This window comes from Macaca mulatta, chromosome 7, assembly GCF_049350105.2.
Source record: "Macaca mulatta isolate MMU2019108-1 chromosome 7, T2T-MMU8v2.0, whole genome shotgun sequence".
Taxonomy (NCBI): Eukaryota; Metazoa; Chordata; class Mammalia; order Primates; family Cercopithecidae; genus Macaca; species Macaca mulatta.
Window position 1 is genome coordinate 155,285,246 of NC_133412.1, and position 17,233 is coordinate 155,302,478.

The following is a 17,233-nucleotide window of genomic DNA, read 5'->3' on the forward strand; positions in this document are numbered from 1 at the left end:
AAAAGATTTTAGGTAGCTCACACACTGTCAAGATTGTGAGAGTACCAGTCTCAGAAGTTATTCAGCCAGGAATAATACCAAGTTATATTAGAACGGGGGAACAAAAGAGAAAAAACAAATCCATTTAGAGACATCAAGTTGATAAAATCAACATTATTTGAAGATTGATTGGACAAGGATATAAAAGAAGAGAGAGATTAAATATGAATCCCAGATTTCTGGTTAGTAAGAGTGAGTGGTGGCCAGGCATGGTGGCTCATGCCTGTTATCCCAGCACTTTGTGAGAACAAGTATATTAAATGATGGGGCCAGGTGCGATTTCACGCCTGTAATCCCAGCACTTTGGGAGGCCAAGGCAGGTGGATCACCTGAGGTCAGGAGTTCAAGACCAGCCTGGTCAATATGGTGAAACCCTGTCTCTACCAAAAGTAAAACAAATTAGCCAGGCATGGTGGTGGGCACCTGTAATCCCAGCTACTCGGGAGGCTGAGGCAGGAGAATCACTTGAACTCTGGAGGCAGAGGTTCCAGTCAGTGGAGATTGTGCCACTGCACTTCAACCTGGGTGACAGAGTGAGCCTCTGTCTCAAATAAGTAAATAAATACAGAGTGAGTGGTTTGATAATTCCATTTACTAGGCATTGTAGAGATTTAAAGTTTTTTCCTGTGTTTGGAAATTTTTACATTCTGAATATGTCACACTAAAGTGGACACTCGAATTTGTTTGCACAACTTTCTTTGTTGCTAAGTTACATGACAGGAGACCTTTTTCCCCAAGAGGAGTAGAATGAGGACATAGCATATGCAGGGTCAATCTCTGGGTTCATATAGTGGTGGACAGGTTGAATTCTTCAGAAGGAGAAGTCACAGGACGTTTGGCTTCCAAGGTGGAGTATCTTCATTTGTGCTAAAGTGTTGCAGCCAAGCAGCAAGAGCCAGAGTGCTTTTGCTAGAACAACTCTGGTGAGATATCACTGGGTCTGATTCTTAGCTACATAACTTCCGGTTTTATTGCTACAATCTTTAATTCTTCTTCAACAAATCTTGCTCCCCTGCCAGTCTTTATTTTCCAGTGTAGTCAGTCATGATTTTAAGCTCTAAATCTGATGATATCGCTCCCCTATCAAATCTCGCTGGTGGCATTTGTCTCTGGCCTAAGTCAAAACTCCTAAGGAATTTATTTTCTAGTTCTACCATAATAAATTATCACAAACGTAATGGCTTAAAACAAAAGAAATGTATTTTCGCACAGTTCTGGAGACTAGAAGTCTGTAATCAAGGTGCCAGCTGGGCTCTGTTTCCTCCCAAGTCCCTAGGCAAGGGTCTTTGTTTGTTTCTTCTCACTTCTGGTAGCCCCAGGTGCTCTTTGGCTTGTGGCAACCTAAGTTTTGGATCTTGTTGGAAGCTTCTAGTATTTAATCAGTAAATAGTATTTAACACAAGTTCTTGTTGGGGAAATGTATTGTAGTTGGTTGAAGACTGTATGTCGCAGGACCCTTCTACAACCTTGTCTGTCTAGGAATGACCTTGGATAATAGTCCTGTGATAATCTCTTAATGGTAAACTGTGTCCTCTGACAACTTAATGAAAATGTAATTCCACAGTACCCTTTTAGATTGTGCCCATGTCTCTTGATTTCTTAAAGCTGTTTTATAATTTAATTTTATACTAGTCATTACAATGATAACTAATTTATTACTTCCTAGTATTATAATCATCATTAGTTTCTAGTAACAATAAGGCTTCAAATACCAAATATAAAATCAGTGGTTCATGCAACCTGCCTAGATTTACTGACTATTTAGATGGACTCCTTAGAATTCAGGACTAAGGGTTCTGATTTCCACTCTATATTCTATGTCAATGCCCCTCTCAATTATACTGAAAGAGTAAGTATTGGTATTCTTCAAGTGGCAGCTGGTACAAAAGTATTTTATATTCGTCCTTGGATCTTGTTTCTGTATTTATGGATGAATATGAATATGTCTGCTTGGGAGATTCAAAAATGTATGTGAAAAACACCAATTTAACATTAGTATCTCATTCTCTGAATACTCTTGCCCCTTCTGCTAGCTTTCTGGTTCTTGAAAGAAATGTGCCTTAATGGTTTTATTTTTAAGCTCCTCTTACTGTATGTATAGGTTGTGCAAAGAATTAAAAGGAAAGAAGAGATGAAAGTTTGTAGGGTTATTAGAGAAAATCTTTCATCTAAGTTTTTGCTAAATTAATTTAGGGAGCACGTGAATACCAGCATTTTTTATATAATAAAACATATAGTAACAAGCAGATGTTCTTCAGTGGCATAAATTGTCATAAGAAATTTCTAAACGTCAACATCCCACATAATACTTATCACCATAATGCTGATCTTGACACAATGCAATTCATGTAATCCATTTAAATGTCTGTGCAACCTCCACCTCAGTACACCAATAAATACATGCACATACATACACATAATTGGAATTACAGGAGTGCGAGAATCACTGTTTTCTAGTGTTTACCATTTGCATATTTAGCTTAAACTGCATAGGGATATTGGGTGAACTTGAAGAAGTGGAATCCCTCCCCATTGCTCCTACACTGAATATTTTCGTTTTCCTGTCTGTCTCCAGGCATTATATGATTCTGCAGAGTGTTTGTCAAAGTATTTGGGGCTCGATTAGCTTGAATGGAAAAAATTTACATCTTGGATACAGCAAATGTGGTATATAAGTGCAGTGGAAAATTAGCCTTAAAAATAAAGGAAATTCTTATTTGCAACAGTATTGATGAACCTAGAAGATATTATGTTAAGTAAAATAAACCAGTCACAGAAGGGCAACTACTGCTTGATTCCACTTATATGAGATATTTAAACAGTCAGCCTAATGGAAATGAAGAATAAATTGGTGGTTGCAAGAGAGTCAGGAAGAGGGAAATGAAAATTATTTTTCAACAGGTATAAAGTTTCTGTTATGCAAGATGAATAAGTTCTAGATCTGTTGTACAACATAGTATTTGTCGTTAACAATATGATGTTGTGTATTTTAAAATATATGAGGATAGATCTTATGTTGTGTTCTAACCAAAAAACAAGCAAACAAACAAGTTCATACACAAAAGAACACAGGAGATTTTTGAAGGTGATAGAAATGATGATGCCCTGATTGTGGTGATGGCATGATAGCTATATATTCATGTCCAAACTCATCAAGATGTATATGATAAATATGTACAACTTTTGTATAACAATTATGCTTCAGCAAAACTAAAAGAACACCAGAAATATTTCTTACTATGATTGTCTCATATATCTGAAAGATGTTTTTGAAATTGTGGCAGTTACTCCAGCAAGATCTTATCATTTAGTGTATGATATAGAAGATGCATATATTATATCACAAAATTCGTTTCTTTATAATAATGTTGTTAACTTATTTGGTTTCCTTTGTCATCAGTTGCCTATTATGCATTTAAAAATATTCTGGCTGGGCTCAGTGGCTCATGCCTGTAATACCAACATTCTGGGAGGCTGAAGTGAGCAGATCACTTGAGCTCGGGAGTTTGAGACCAGCCTAGGAAATATGGTGAAGCCCTGTCTCTACCAAAAATGCAAAAAATTAGCCAGCCATGATGGCGTGTGCCTGTAGTCCCAACTATTCAGTCCCAACTATTCCACTGAGGTGGAAGGATTGCTTGAACCCAGGAGGTCAAGGCTGCAGTGAGCCGAGATCATGCCACTGCATTCTATCCTGGGCAATGGAAGTGAGACTTTGTTTTTCGTTTTTTGTTTTTGTTTTTGTTTTTGTTTTAAAGTTATTCTATTGCCAGAATGACAAAGGGATCCATGGAACAAAATATCTAAGAATTTCTGCTCTAAGTCATGTAAGCTGTGGTTTTTGTTTCTTTCATCTTATCTGAGAGGCATTTACCTTGTGCTTTGACAGGTTCCAACACAGTAAATCAAAGGCTACAATAACCTGGGCCATTCACTATGGTCACAAGCAGATGATACAGCTTTGTAAGTCCTAGGATAAAATCTCCTTCATTCTCTCTTACTCCCAAGATCATCCTCAGCTCCAAACTCATTCTGGCTTTTAGTTGCCGCACATTAACTCTTTCTTATTTCACATTTGCCACAGAGCCATTTACCTTTTAGGCAGTATGAAAATCTGGGTTTAAGTCCTGGCTCTTTCACTTGCTAGCATTATGCTAGTAAGTAACTTAACCACTCTGTGCCTCAGCTTCCTCAACTGCATGATTATATTCTTTCATTGGTTGGTGGTGACGATTAAATGACCTAATATATGTAAAGCCGTTAGATGGATATCAGGCAAATAGAAACTGCCGTATGAATGTTAGCTATGAATGTCTGCTACTACTCTTAGATTACTGTGTCCATGAGTCTTGTAACTATGCATCAGGTCACTATAATTTTTAAAGTTACAGCGCTGTTTAAAAAGGAAGCCCTATATTATGGGCTGCCTGAGTTCATACTTCACCTTGCCCTGTTTTATTCCAGCTGCTGCTGAAGCAACCAGCAATCTGTGGGCTCATCTCATCCTGCAAAACTCTCATTTCCTGCACTGGGCTTTCTTGATGTAGAGGATTGGAGACTCTGTACATTTACATGTACATCTTAGTGCCCAATCCAGAAGCATGAGGGAGTTAATGTCCTAAGGGAGGCTGGTCAATGCATATATTTCTCATGTTTCCTCATTTCTTGGAGAAGATGAAGTTCTTCCTTTCCAGAGCTGTACGTACCTCTTCTAGATTGGAGTTTGTCTTCATTATCCCCTTGGTATTTGCTAGCACCATCTTCAGAAGGCACTCAGAATGCCTGATCTAATGACATTGCCTTAGATCAAGAAACCCACTGGATGGCAAAGAAGGACATACTAGCTATTAAGTATGGCATTATCCAGAATTGACTGAATAACATGGTGATGGATTGCCTGTTAAAGACTTGGCTAGAGTACAAGGTCAAGGCTAACAAGTGTGGATTTGGGATGCTGACCTCCAAAGTGCAGTACAGGAGCTGAAACAATGACCAATATACAATGCTGTGCCCCCAATAGCTAGAATATATGGATTCAAGAACCAAGGGAGAGTAGAATTGGTCCATCTCACCCTAACTCTATGGATTAATTTGCATTTAAAATTTGTGCTTGCCGTCCCACAGCATAAGCCTCTGTACCAACAGAGTTTCCAATTCCCAGAAAGAAACACTTCCATCAGGAGACAGTAAATAATTTATCTACTGAACTTGAAACCATGATTGTCATTTAGTTTCTTCACCTTTGTCATGCTAATGGATCAGCAAGCAAAGAAAGAAGCTAATGAACTAGTAACGTGATCAGCCTTGATTACCATTAAAAACTAGGGTTGCTACCAGACAATGGGAGTGAGAGAGAAGTATGTCTGAAACCTGGGGGTTAATTTGGGTATCCTTTCCTTCTTCCATGCCCAGTAATGGCAAACAGGCAATCACAGAAACCATGGCCCACCAAAGGTCAGGCAACTACAGGCTCAACTCCCTATACAAACTCTTATGCTAGAAAAATGTTGTTCATGAATAATTTAAAATGTTGAAAAAAGAGTAAGAATTGAATAAAGCAAAAAGCAAAACAAAAATGAAACAAAGCAGAAAGGGTTAGAGCACCTTTAAAGGAACTATGAGAATCTTTACCACTTGATTCTGGGGATGAACTTAGTGCACACTCTTTAGTAACTACATGTTCTTACCATGTTTACAGAATGTGGATTTTCTGTCAGTGGTAGGTTGATACTAGATCAATGCTGGTATTTTTGTTTCATTTGCACTTCTATGCTGGTTTCCTGCAGTGAGTTTTGTGGAGGTGGGTCCAGAATAATTGTTTCATTGATGTTTGTTTATTCATTCACTGAGTGTTTTATTTCCATCTATATCAAGTAGGTTGGGAGCTCGATAGAAGGAAAAAAGAGCAATTGCTCATAACATAAATTTATGTTAAGAACCACTGATAAACAATTGAAGTATCTAGTGATTCCACGAATCCTGAATTTTAAATTGATTCCTCAGGAGTATATTGAAGGATTCCCTATTAGTCAGCCTGTTTTTTTAACAGTCATTTTTAAGGTTTTCATTTTATTTTAAAAGCTCTATTTCATATAAGTCATATTTATATTAACATTTGAATGAATGTTGGTGCACAAGAACAGTGTTTTCATATACCCTGTGAAATAAAATGTTCACACAATTCTATAATCTCCTGTTCATTATGTGAATAGGGTAAAGAATGTAGGCACAAATTCCATTTCTACAACTTTCTAATGAAATAATATGGGCAGGTCCTTTCTATAAGATTTGTTTTTTTATCTGTAAACAAGAGAATGCTTCTACTAAGAAGAAAAAAAGAATAAAAGATTGAACACGCAGATAATATATACTTTTGGACAAGTTATGAGCCTCGTTGTGATTTGCCTTTCCGACCTGTGAAACATGGATAGTAGTATTTACTTTGTAGAGTTGTCATGAGGGCTAAATTAATTAATTATGTGAAGCACTAGTAGCTGCACCTGGCATGGAGTAAGGTGTTTATTATGTGCCAAGCGCTGTGCCAGCTACTTCACATATAGCATGTCATCTATTTGTCTCCCACACACCAGATACTGTCAGCCTAGAAGGAAGAAGCTGAGGCAAAATTAATATAAGCAGATAATGTATCTGAACCAAGCCTTAGGATTGCAAACCAGAAGGAAGAATAGATTCAAGTTGCCCTAAATATTTACTCTGATCAGCAACAGTTTCCAGTGCATTTCTAAAGGCAATGAAAAAGGGGACAGGGAGTGGGTTGATACAAAGTTGTTTTTCAGGAATTCTCCTTGGTTTACAGAAATAACATTGATTAGTGATTGGCTATCCATTGTTAAGCTGTAGGGTGTGGGTTAAAGTGTCTGGAATGGCATTATTAGGTTGATCTATAACTACTAGCAGCAAAAGAAAGCAGTTTCAATAGATGAATACATAGCTCAAAGAGGAGAGCAGGATACGATTGCAGCCTAATTTTATTGTCTCTCTGGGCCTGGTAATTAAAACGACTTGTATTCCTCAGATAAAAGTTCTTTTCTCATTACTATTATTGTCATCCCATTTTATAGATGAAGAAACTGAGTCATAAGAAGATTATTATTTGGTTAAGTTTGTAGAGACAATGAAAGGCAAATCAGATTTGCAACCCAGACATCCTGGCTCTATTCTATTCTATTCTATTCTATTCCATTCCATTCCATTCCATTCCATTCTATTCCATTCCATTCCATTCCATTCCATTCTATTCTGCCTCTGTAATGAGCACTTGCCAAAATCCTGCAAATATTCTAAGAATCCTATAAGACAATGAATGCAAAAATGTTTGTTGTGTTATAAACTGAAACACAAATGTTAAGAAATTACAAGTTAAACAGAAAATTGTATCATTTTATACTTACTACTTAGAAATTATCCAGTTTAATTTTTAGTTGGCCATTGGCAATCCAATGTTGCAGGAAATTGACATCACATTTTTTGAAACTTAACTGTTTTCTTACTTCGAGAACTTATCTTATTTTGATTTTTTATGTAACTTTGTTCTTTTTCTAATTCTAGAAGCAGGTTCAGACTCCAGCCAAACACAGTTCTGTATTGAATAAGATTCTGCATCAATGAGGAGAAGTGTCATAAGTAAGGAAACTGAGGTAGTTCAATGCTATTGACCAGAAAGTTGGCAGGAGGTGAAAGAAATATGTGAATGTGTTTAGGGCTTTTCTCAGACAAAAGGTATCCTAGGGCCCCTGAAACAAGAACCCATCTCCAGTGTTGAATGGTTGAGTTTATTTATCTACTTTGCACCTGGTTATATGCTAGGAAAATGTTCAGCTAACAGACTTGTGAAATATTCTAGTGTGTTGAAGGCACAGCCTTCTAATTCCTTACTGGTTACAAATATACCTCACCTATGTTTTCTCAGACCATAAAAAGTAAAAGTTGAGTCTAAGTGTATTCACATGTAACGTGGTGGTACTTATAGAACCTATCTTATAGGTTTGTTGTAGGTATTGAATGAATATAAGAAAAGCAATAACACAGTGTCTGATACTTAGTCATTGCTCAATACACAATAATAATCATTTTCTATCTCAGCGAGGCTTCTGCGCCCTGAGAAATCTCCTTATTATTTCTGGAAGTGACCAGGTCATGTCTCATGTGTGCTCACAAATAAGCCATAGTATGAGCTCATGGTTTTCAGCTTTCTGTTTCCCTGGTTTGGAACCTGCCTCTGGAGCCTTCAGTGTCTGCTGGGCTGTGGGTGCCCCCTCCCCACTGCCACCTCAACTGTGGTTCCTGATTGGTTCTGAAGTATGCCATGATGCCATGATTCTCTGGTGAGTCTCTGGTGTCTTAATGTAGAGTCTCTGGTGTCTTAATGTGACAGCACTTTCCTCCTTTAAGCCAACCCTGATTCTGGGGTCCCAGTGTCTGGCAGCAAGTTGACTGCCTCATTTCTCAGCATTTTACAATTACACATAGATCTTTCAGGTTGTGTGCTGACAACCTTCCCTATTTAGATCTAGATCAGTCCGTGGGGGATGCTCTTTAAGACAAATTTAGATAATATTCTGTTCTCAATGTTGCTCCTCTCCTTGCCTGCCAGACTTTGTCTTCTCTAAAAATGACTGCTTTCAGAGATAAACTGTCCATTACTCCTGAAAAAAATAAAGACCCTTAATGGGCCCCTCTTACGTAGCCTCCAGATGTTTCTTAATGTCATTAGTAAGCAGTGCTTAGTATCAAACTGAACTGTGCCCCAAACACACATGGAACATTTATAATAGCAAATAAAGAAACAGCATTAAGTATGCCAGAGGCATTGGTATTTTCTTCTGAGTATTTCTTGTAAAATGTTTATCACTTCATTTCTTTTCAATCCTGGTATATGCTGGCTTCTTTGACTCAGGGTGGCATCACACAGTATCATTCTTTTTCAGCAATAAAGAGCTGCTTTGCTGAAGGTCATTCTTTCTCTAGGTTTACTTATAAAAAACACAAGAATAGATCACGCTGCCCCCTCTGCTTTGAGTCATAGTCAAGCTTTCTGTTCTCTTTTGAGTGTTCAAATAGTTGATGGCTGTTAATATTTGTTTAGAAATTGCTAGTAATTTTTTTTGGCATCTGTTGTAAAACCGGTTTCAATCAATGAGCTTCTTGGACATTCCACACTAATAGGAGAAAAAGACAGTGTTGATATATTCCATACTTTTTCAAAGTTGGTACAGCTGGAATCAGTTTCAGTCTGTAAAGTATTTATTTATTTATTTATTTATTTATTTATTTATAAGATGAACAGAGCAAAGAAAACTTGAAAGTACCAAGGCACAGATGAGTCAATAGGCAATAAGTATTTGCTTATGACTTTGTGCCATTGCTGTTCATATTACAGTCGGGCAAGGACACATTCTTTCTTGAATGTCTAGTCAGAAATGTCAACTCTGTTTCCTTGCCTTAACTCTGAGTAACTCTTATCCTATCAACAACTTTAGTAATATTAACTTTCATGTCTTTATCTACTTGGAATGAACTACAATGATACGCATAAGTTGATATGAAGATCTTGAATTTTTATAACTTTTCATTTTTTAAAGTGTTTATGCAGCAAATGATAAAAAGAAATATGTCTACTTTTAATAACATACAAGAAAGTCAGCCTAATTTGCGTATCAAACTATGTAGTTACATTAGCATTTCTCTGAGAATAAGCTACATATAAAGCTACAGTCATATTGTAATTTTTCCTAGATAAGAAGAGGTTTTAAGAACTTTATAGTTATAAGTCTCTTAAACCCAAGATAGCTGAATTACTACTTGAAACCTCCAACTTTATATTTCAGTAAGTGATGAATCTTCTCTTAGAATGATTTAGTGCTATCTCCCACACCAGAAAGACCCATGCAGAAGCCTTTTATTATTATTATTTTAAATAAGAAATTTTCCAACTCCAAGCATTCCTTGGCTCAGCTAATTCCTATGCATCTTTCTAATTTCAGCTTAGATGATTTTCTAACAGAAAGCTCTTTCTGATCGATTCATTAATTTATGTTAGGTGTACTAACCCCCCATGTATGCAACAGCACTGCTTACTTCTTATATTTTACCTTATTATAACAAAACATCTATCAATTGCATACACCAATTTCATGTTTTATATCTTATTTCCTTAATTTCTTCTCCAAACAACCCTTCTACAGGTAACAACTTAATCTTCAGATAAGATACAAGAAAACGATGACCTGAAGTTACTAAAGAGTAAAAAACAGGAAGCAGATTCAGGAGGAGAGGTCAAAATTTGTTAGAAGGGGTCAGAGTAAAATGAGTTTCCTGTTTTTGTGGCTTTTATTCTGAGGGTAGGCCAAGGTCAGTAATGTACACAGTAGTTAAAACCATGATAGAAATCTGAAGTCTTTTTGACCTGAAAAACAGAGGGGGAGAGGTGGGGGAATATAGCCATGAGAATGAGAGAGGGACTCCTAAGATACAGAAAGCCAGAGAAAGGGAGCTCCAAATTCTCTATAAAAATACTGTTCAAGCCTCTGGCTGACCTCTGATCTGTGCAAGTGCAGAAAGACTCAAAGCTTCCTAGCTAGTGATGAAACACTGAACTGAAATTGAGCTGCTACTCAAGAGACATAATTTGCATATTGAGTGTAACCAAGTTAATATCCTGTAAAAGCAAAAACATCAATACTCTTTTGAGGAGCATGACAGAATGTAGAGTGTCTACAACATGATATTTACAATGCCTGGGATGTAATACAAATTTGTTCTCTGTCTGGACAACCAATCTCTAAAAAAAAAAAAAAGAAAGAAAATTCAATTGAGATCAACCATGAGATGATCCAGATGTTGGAGTTAGCAGATGTATATTTTAAAGCAGTTATTATAATTATATTCAATGAAGTCTTGGAAAATCAGTTAATAATACATGCGAAACATAGAAAATCTCAGTAGAGAAATAGAAATAAATGTAAATTCTAGAACTGAAATAGAATAAGCAAAATTAGAATTCCCTAGGTTGGTTTAACGGCAGAATGGAGATGATAGAGTCATCAGTTAATTTAAAGATGGTTAATAGAAGACTAATCTGAAGACAGGGAAAATAAGATTGAAAAAAATGAATAGGACTTTGGGGACCTATGAGGCAATAAAGTGATAACAGTAACAAAAGCATAGCATAATCAAACTGCTGACAACCAAGAGTATTGGGGAAATCTTGAAGCAGCCAGAAAATAATGAGATTTCATATACAAGGGAGGAAGAAAATTAATATACGATAAAATAAACCAGAACAGTGCAGGAATGGGGGCAGGGGGAATCTGGGAATTGACATGAAAAAATTTGGGGGTTGATATCACGATAGATGTTTGGGTTGCATAGGTATGTACATTTCTTAAGACAAGTGCATACTTAACATTAGTATGTTTCATTGTCTGTAAATTTAAAGTTTACATCAAAGGAGAAAATAACTAAATAAAAAATAGCAGTTAACTCCCACTAGCTTGAGGTACTCTAAGGCAGGAATCACTTCATTCCCATCATCGTGTTTCTTGTGCTGACTATAATGCATGACATAGGGTTGATGTTTAGTAATTTTTTTCAGTTACATTTAATTCCACATATTTCTTTTTCGTTTCTATGGATGTAATGCAGATGAGTAGAACACAACCAAATTCCTGTAAAATAAATAGAAGGATAAAACAAAGGATCTGTATAATCATGGGTATCATAAGCCAATGAAAACTGAAATATTATATTCAGCATAGGTCATGTAATAACACATTAGAGCCTGCATTTTTTTGTCTGTTATCTTTATTTTTATCTTCTGTTGCCCTGTATCAGGTGTCTAGTGCAAGCCATGAGCTTAACAAACATGGTATCAGAGAGCATGTAATGTATATTTTTTATAAGAATACTGCAAATATTATTCCTATTTTTTTCAGTAGACCAAACAGTAAACCATACTAAAGAAAGGTAAAAGGATCAAGATTATATGGCTAGTAAGTGAGTACCTATGTCAGTCAGGATATTGGTAGGAAATAATTCTTCCCAGATGGTTCAAATGCAGAGAGGTTAATAATGACCTCTGTATAGAGAGACGTGGGTGGGGTAAAGGGAGTGCAAAAGGAATGACAAGGTTCCTTCTGGCAGCCTCAGAGACCAAGGGGGGAAATTAGTACCCAATGAGAACTAGAACTAGAGAGGAGGGAGAAGACTGGCCGGGACTCTAGTAGTGGAGGCTTGCAGGTGTTACTCATTGCTACTGCCTGCAATGTGCTATGGAAGAAGGGAAAAGAAACCCAGCCCCTCTCATTTCCTGCCTTCTTATGTACTGCAATTATTTTCCACTGGATAAACCCAATCAAATGCCAACATTCAAGGGAGCTACTGGGGCCAGTGTCCCAGGGCAGACAGTAGGTTATGGGAGTGTAGAGAATGGAATGGAGGGGTTGGGGGCAGTAACTGGAAGTTAACCAGTACTTCTAGCCACAACCAGATTTGATCCCATGTTGTTGTGTCTTACAGGCCCATGTTCTTTCCTATGTATCACACTGGCTCTCAGTTTAGACACAATTTTGGTAGCAACCATGAGTTTGATTACAGTTAGAGACTTGTTGCACTAGGAACTCTCAATTTCTTTTCCAGCAGTCAGGAAGTCATCATAAAGCTCCTGAGTTTAAATGCAGAGTGGAAGGTGGGAATGAACCACTATCACTTAGCTTAGTTCTTAGATCATTAACTCAGACATGGCCAACCATCTTCCAAATTCAATGTACCCTTGTCCCCAGGTTAGTGAACTCTTTTAGGACTTTCACATGAATGAAACTGAGTTACTAATTAAATGCCATAAGGCTAACTGATGGATGGTTACTCTTTCATGTGACATTTTTGAGTCTAGAACAGATAGGGATTAAGATAATTATTCTCCAGCTAGCTAAATGCAGTGCAGCTAAGGAGAAGGGCTATGGTGCAGGGTCTGGCTTCAATTATTTTCAGCCCAGCAGGTCTTCTAGAAATGTCTTTTAGAAGTGCCAGCGGTATCCAATTGTCTCGGCAACATTAGACACAAGCTCTTTTTATGAGATGTGTTGAAAATACAGAATAAATGAAATATTTTTTATAAGTGGCCATTAAATTAATTAGTCTCACTCAGCCTTAGTTTCTTTTATGCAAATGCAGATAATAATAATATATACCTCATATGATGGTTGTGAAATTTAATGAGGTAACAAATATAGAGCACTTATAATAAAACTCAATAATGTTAGCTATCATCATCATCGGCATTGTTTTTCTTTGGGATCATTCTGATGAGGCTGTCAATAACAGTTTTTTTTTCTTTGTCTTCTGCTTAAAGGGCTGGGTGAGGAATTCAGCTATGCCTGATCAAAATTACTCAGCAGTGGGTTCAAAAGTTGGTGTATTAATATCCTAGGGCTGCCATAACAAATAATCACAAATGGAGTGATTTCAAACAACAGAGATGTACTCTTTCACAGTTCTGAAAACCGAAAGTCCAAAACCAAGGTGTCAGTAGGTGTCATGCCTTCTGGAGGCTCTTAAGGCAAATTTGTTTCATGCCTCTCTTCTATTTTGTGGTTGCTGGCAATCCCTTGTGTTCCTTGGTTTGTAGATACCTCACTCCAACATCTGCCTCCATCTTCACATTGCCTTCTCTTCTATGTTTTCTTCCTTTTGCATATCATATGAACACATGTCATTGGAGTGAGGAAGCCACTTGGTTAATCCAAAATGATATCACCAAGAGATCCTTAACTCAATTAGATCTGCAAAGAACCTTTTCCAGATAAGATCACATACACAGGTTCTGGGTGAACATATTTTTGGGGGCCACCATTCAAACCACTACAGGTGAACACCTAATCCAAGCAGGGCCTATCCATAGTCATCAAACTCATAGGGAGAGCCTGTTTAATAATCAAGAAAGCATAGGGGGAAGTAGGGCCATAGAGGGAAACTGAGCCAATGGGGAAAGAGAAGGAAAGAGAGAGAGAGGAAAAGAGAAAGAGAAATGATGAGAAAGAGAGAGACGGAGAGTATCAAGGGAACGTCTGGATCTAATTGAGACCTAAGTCATTTCTACCTCTGGACTGCTCAGTTCCATGATCCAGTTAAGTGGTTGTTTGTCTGTTTGTTTGTTCTATGTGTGTGTGTGTGTATTTTGCCTAAGCTTGTTTAAGGTGGGTTTTCATTACTCATACCTGAAAGAGTAATCAATATTACAGCTGTTAATACTTACAGGTGTTAATTTCTTTCCTATATCTGTGCTTGGTAGGAAGGGGAGAAGGAGCTGTTGAAAGGGCTTCCTGGTGAGTGATCACTTCAGCTTAAGTTAAAATTGGAGTAGACTCTATCCCTCCCTACACAGCATTGTAGTTGACTGCCTATATGTCTGCCTCCCTTCTGGGATGCTCCTATCCTTGTGAGATATACCGAACACTTTCTATTTTCTATCATACAGAGTCCTTCTATTTTCTAAGTACTGCATGAAATCTTTGCACGTATTATGTTTTTAATATCTGATAGTAAACCCAAGAGATGATATTATCCTCCTTTATAACCAACAAATGGTGAAGCTTGAAAAGTTTGTTTTGTCAAATTTCTTACAATTAGCAAGTGGTTATGTCAGGAAGCAACTATATTTCTTCACTGTTGTATTGCAAAGATTATACCAGGGCTTGGCATATAGTAGATCAAGAGTTTTCAAGGTATGTTCCTTGATGAAGCAGCATCAGCATCACCTGGGGTCTCAGTAGGAATGTAGATTCTCAGGCTCCATTCCATACATACTGGCTTAGTAACTCTTGGGATGGGACCCAGGTCTGGTGATTCTGTTGCACTAAAATTTGAGAACCACTAAGTAGATATTCATTACGAATAGAAAAATAATGAAAATGTTGAACAAAAAGCTGAAAGCGTTTATGAAAGGAAAATATTTAGCCTAAAGTCTAGTTTCCCAAGAAATAATATGATTTCTAACATCAGAGTGACAGAAAATGTCGGCTGCTTCCCTAAAATTACAACTTTCCTTTATGTGATCTCAGCTGACTGCTGTTATTCCTTTGCATACCCGTGGTTGTGTTTAGTGCATAGCAGCTTAGAACTTACCTGCTATACACTTGACACAACCACAGGTACCAAGAGAGCAATGACTTTCCTGCCATCCAGAGAATGGAGGGCTTCTCTTCTCACTCATGGTCTTGAGCTTTGTTTTGCCTCCCCCCGCCCCACCTTTTTTAGCACAAACTTGCCAACTTGCCAGGAAAAAAATCATCTTTTTACATCATTTAGACCATTGCTTACCTAATGGGACATATAATGTGATAAAATTGCCACCTGCTGGTTGAGATATGAGACAGTTCCCAAGGGTATAATTATATATGCTTTTTTTTTTTTTTTAATATTTTAACTGTACCTACTCCAAAGGCATGTCTGTAGAGTAAGTTAAGTTGTGACAAGCTGTAGATTAGAACTGAGATTTCTGACACTTTTAAAATGGCAGAACAACAATCTACTAGATTTGTGGCAGAAGAAAAGCCCATCCACTTGATTTTAGAGAAAAATGTGTCATAGTTGCAGGTCTATATGACATGTAGAATAAAACTGGACTAAAAAACAAAAAGGAAGGAGCAACAAATAGTAGTTCAAAGCTTAAAACTTTGACCCATACATTCATTTTGAAAACAATGTTCCATCTCATAAATGTCATATAATATGTAGAAATAAGGTAAGATGAATGGAAAGCTAAATCTCTCTTCACAACAACATTTTAAAATATGTATTTCCAGGAAATTTCAGAATTATTCAGGCTTTTAGATGCAGTCCTTCCCTGTGGAGTATTGAAGTGTTATACTAGTCAGGATAAAATAGGCTTTGCTCCAGAAACAAATCAGACTTAAAATATCAATTGCCTTAGAACAACAAAACCACCAACAATGGTTAATTTCTTTCTCATCCTATATGTCCCACACAGTTGGTAGAAAACTCTTCTCTGTGTAGCCACCCTAAACCCCATGCTAATGGGAAGCCCTAATAACTTGTGGTTTAATCATCTAAACACTAGCCTCCAGTGTTACCAGAGCAAAGGATCACAACATACATTGGCTCCTCTAGGCTCTGTCCTGGAAGTGATCCATATCACGCTCCACTCATTGGCCGGAACTTAACAGTGGCCCCACTTAACTATGAGAGACTTGGAAATATAGGTGTAGTACCTGGATTTTGGGGGTGTAGAAAATGTCTTTACTCAATATACATTCTTGGTTGAATTAACTTAGTCTTGTTTTAGGCTACCCCATAGCTCAGTACACTATACATTCTGATAATCTGTTGGAATTTCAGGCAAAAATCTTCAATTCTCATGGTAAGATATAAACATTCTCTCTGCCTCCTTGCCTAACCAGAACATGTGAATCTGCTTTCCACAGCTGATACCCAGCTTCTACTAAAGCACTATGAGATAAAAACGTTGCCTTATGGGTTTTTAAACGACTATTTTTTTCAACTATTTTTTCAGGACTAAGTAAATTCTTAAAATCAGATTATGTCACCAAAAAGGACAATTCCTGGACCTCTTTAACTTAACCTTCTCTAGAAATATCTTCAGTGAGTTAGGTTTTAATGTAACACCCTCAATGTTTATCAAATGTGAATACCAGAACACTGACATAGCATATATGTAAGTTCTTGGGTCTTTTTGCATAAAGACTCACGGATACCCACAATGAAATGCAGTGGGACTTTGGAACTAGTTAGTTCTGGGTTTGAACTCTGAGTCTGGAGACTTTTGTCTTAGTCACCTGTTTAAATCACTTTCTTCTCACCCTTCTTAGTATCCCAATATAGAGAATTAAACTGAGAACTAGTCTAGCCTTGTGGTTAAGAGTTTGAATCCCAGAGTCAGGCTTAGGTTTGAGTCCCATTTCCACCACTTACTAGGCCTTGGAAAAATCACTTAATACTTCGTGCTTTTATTTATTTATTTATTTATTTGTTTGTTTATTTATTAAGATGGAGTCTCACTCTTGTTGCCCAGGCTAGAGTGCAATGGTATGACCTCGGCTCACTGCAACCTCCGCCTCCTGGGTTCAAGTGATTCTCCTGCCTCAGCCTCCTGAGTAGCTGAAATTACAGGCACCTGCTACCACTTGGCTGATTTTTT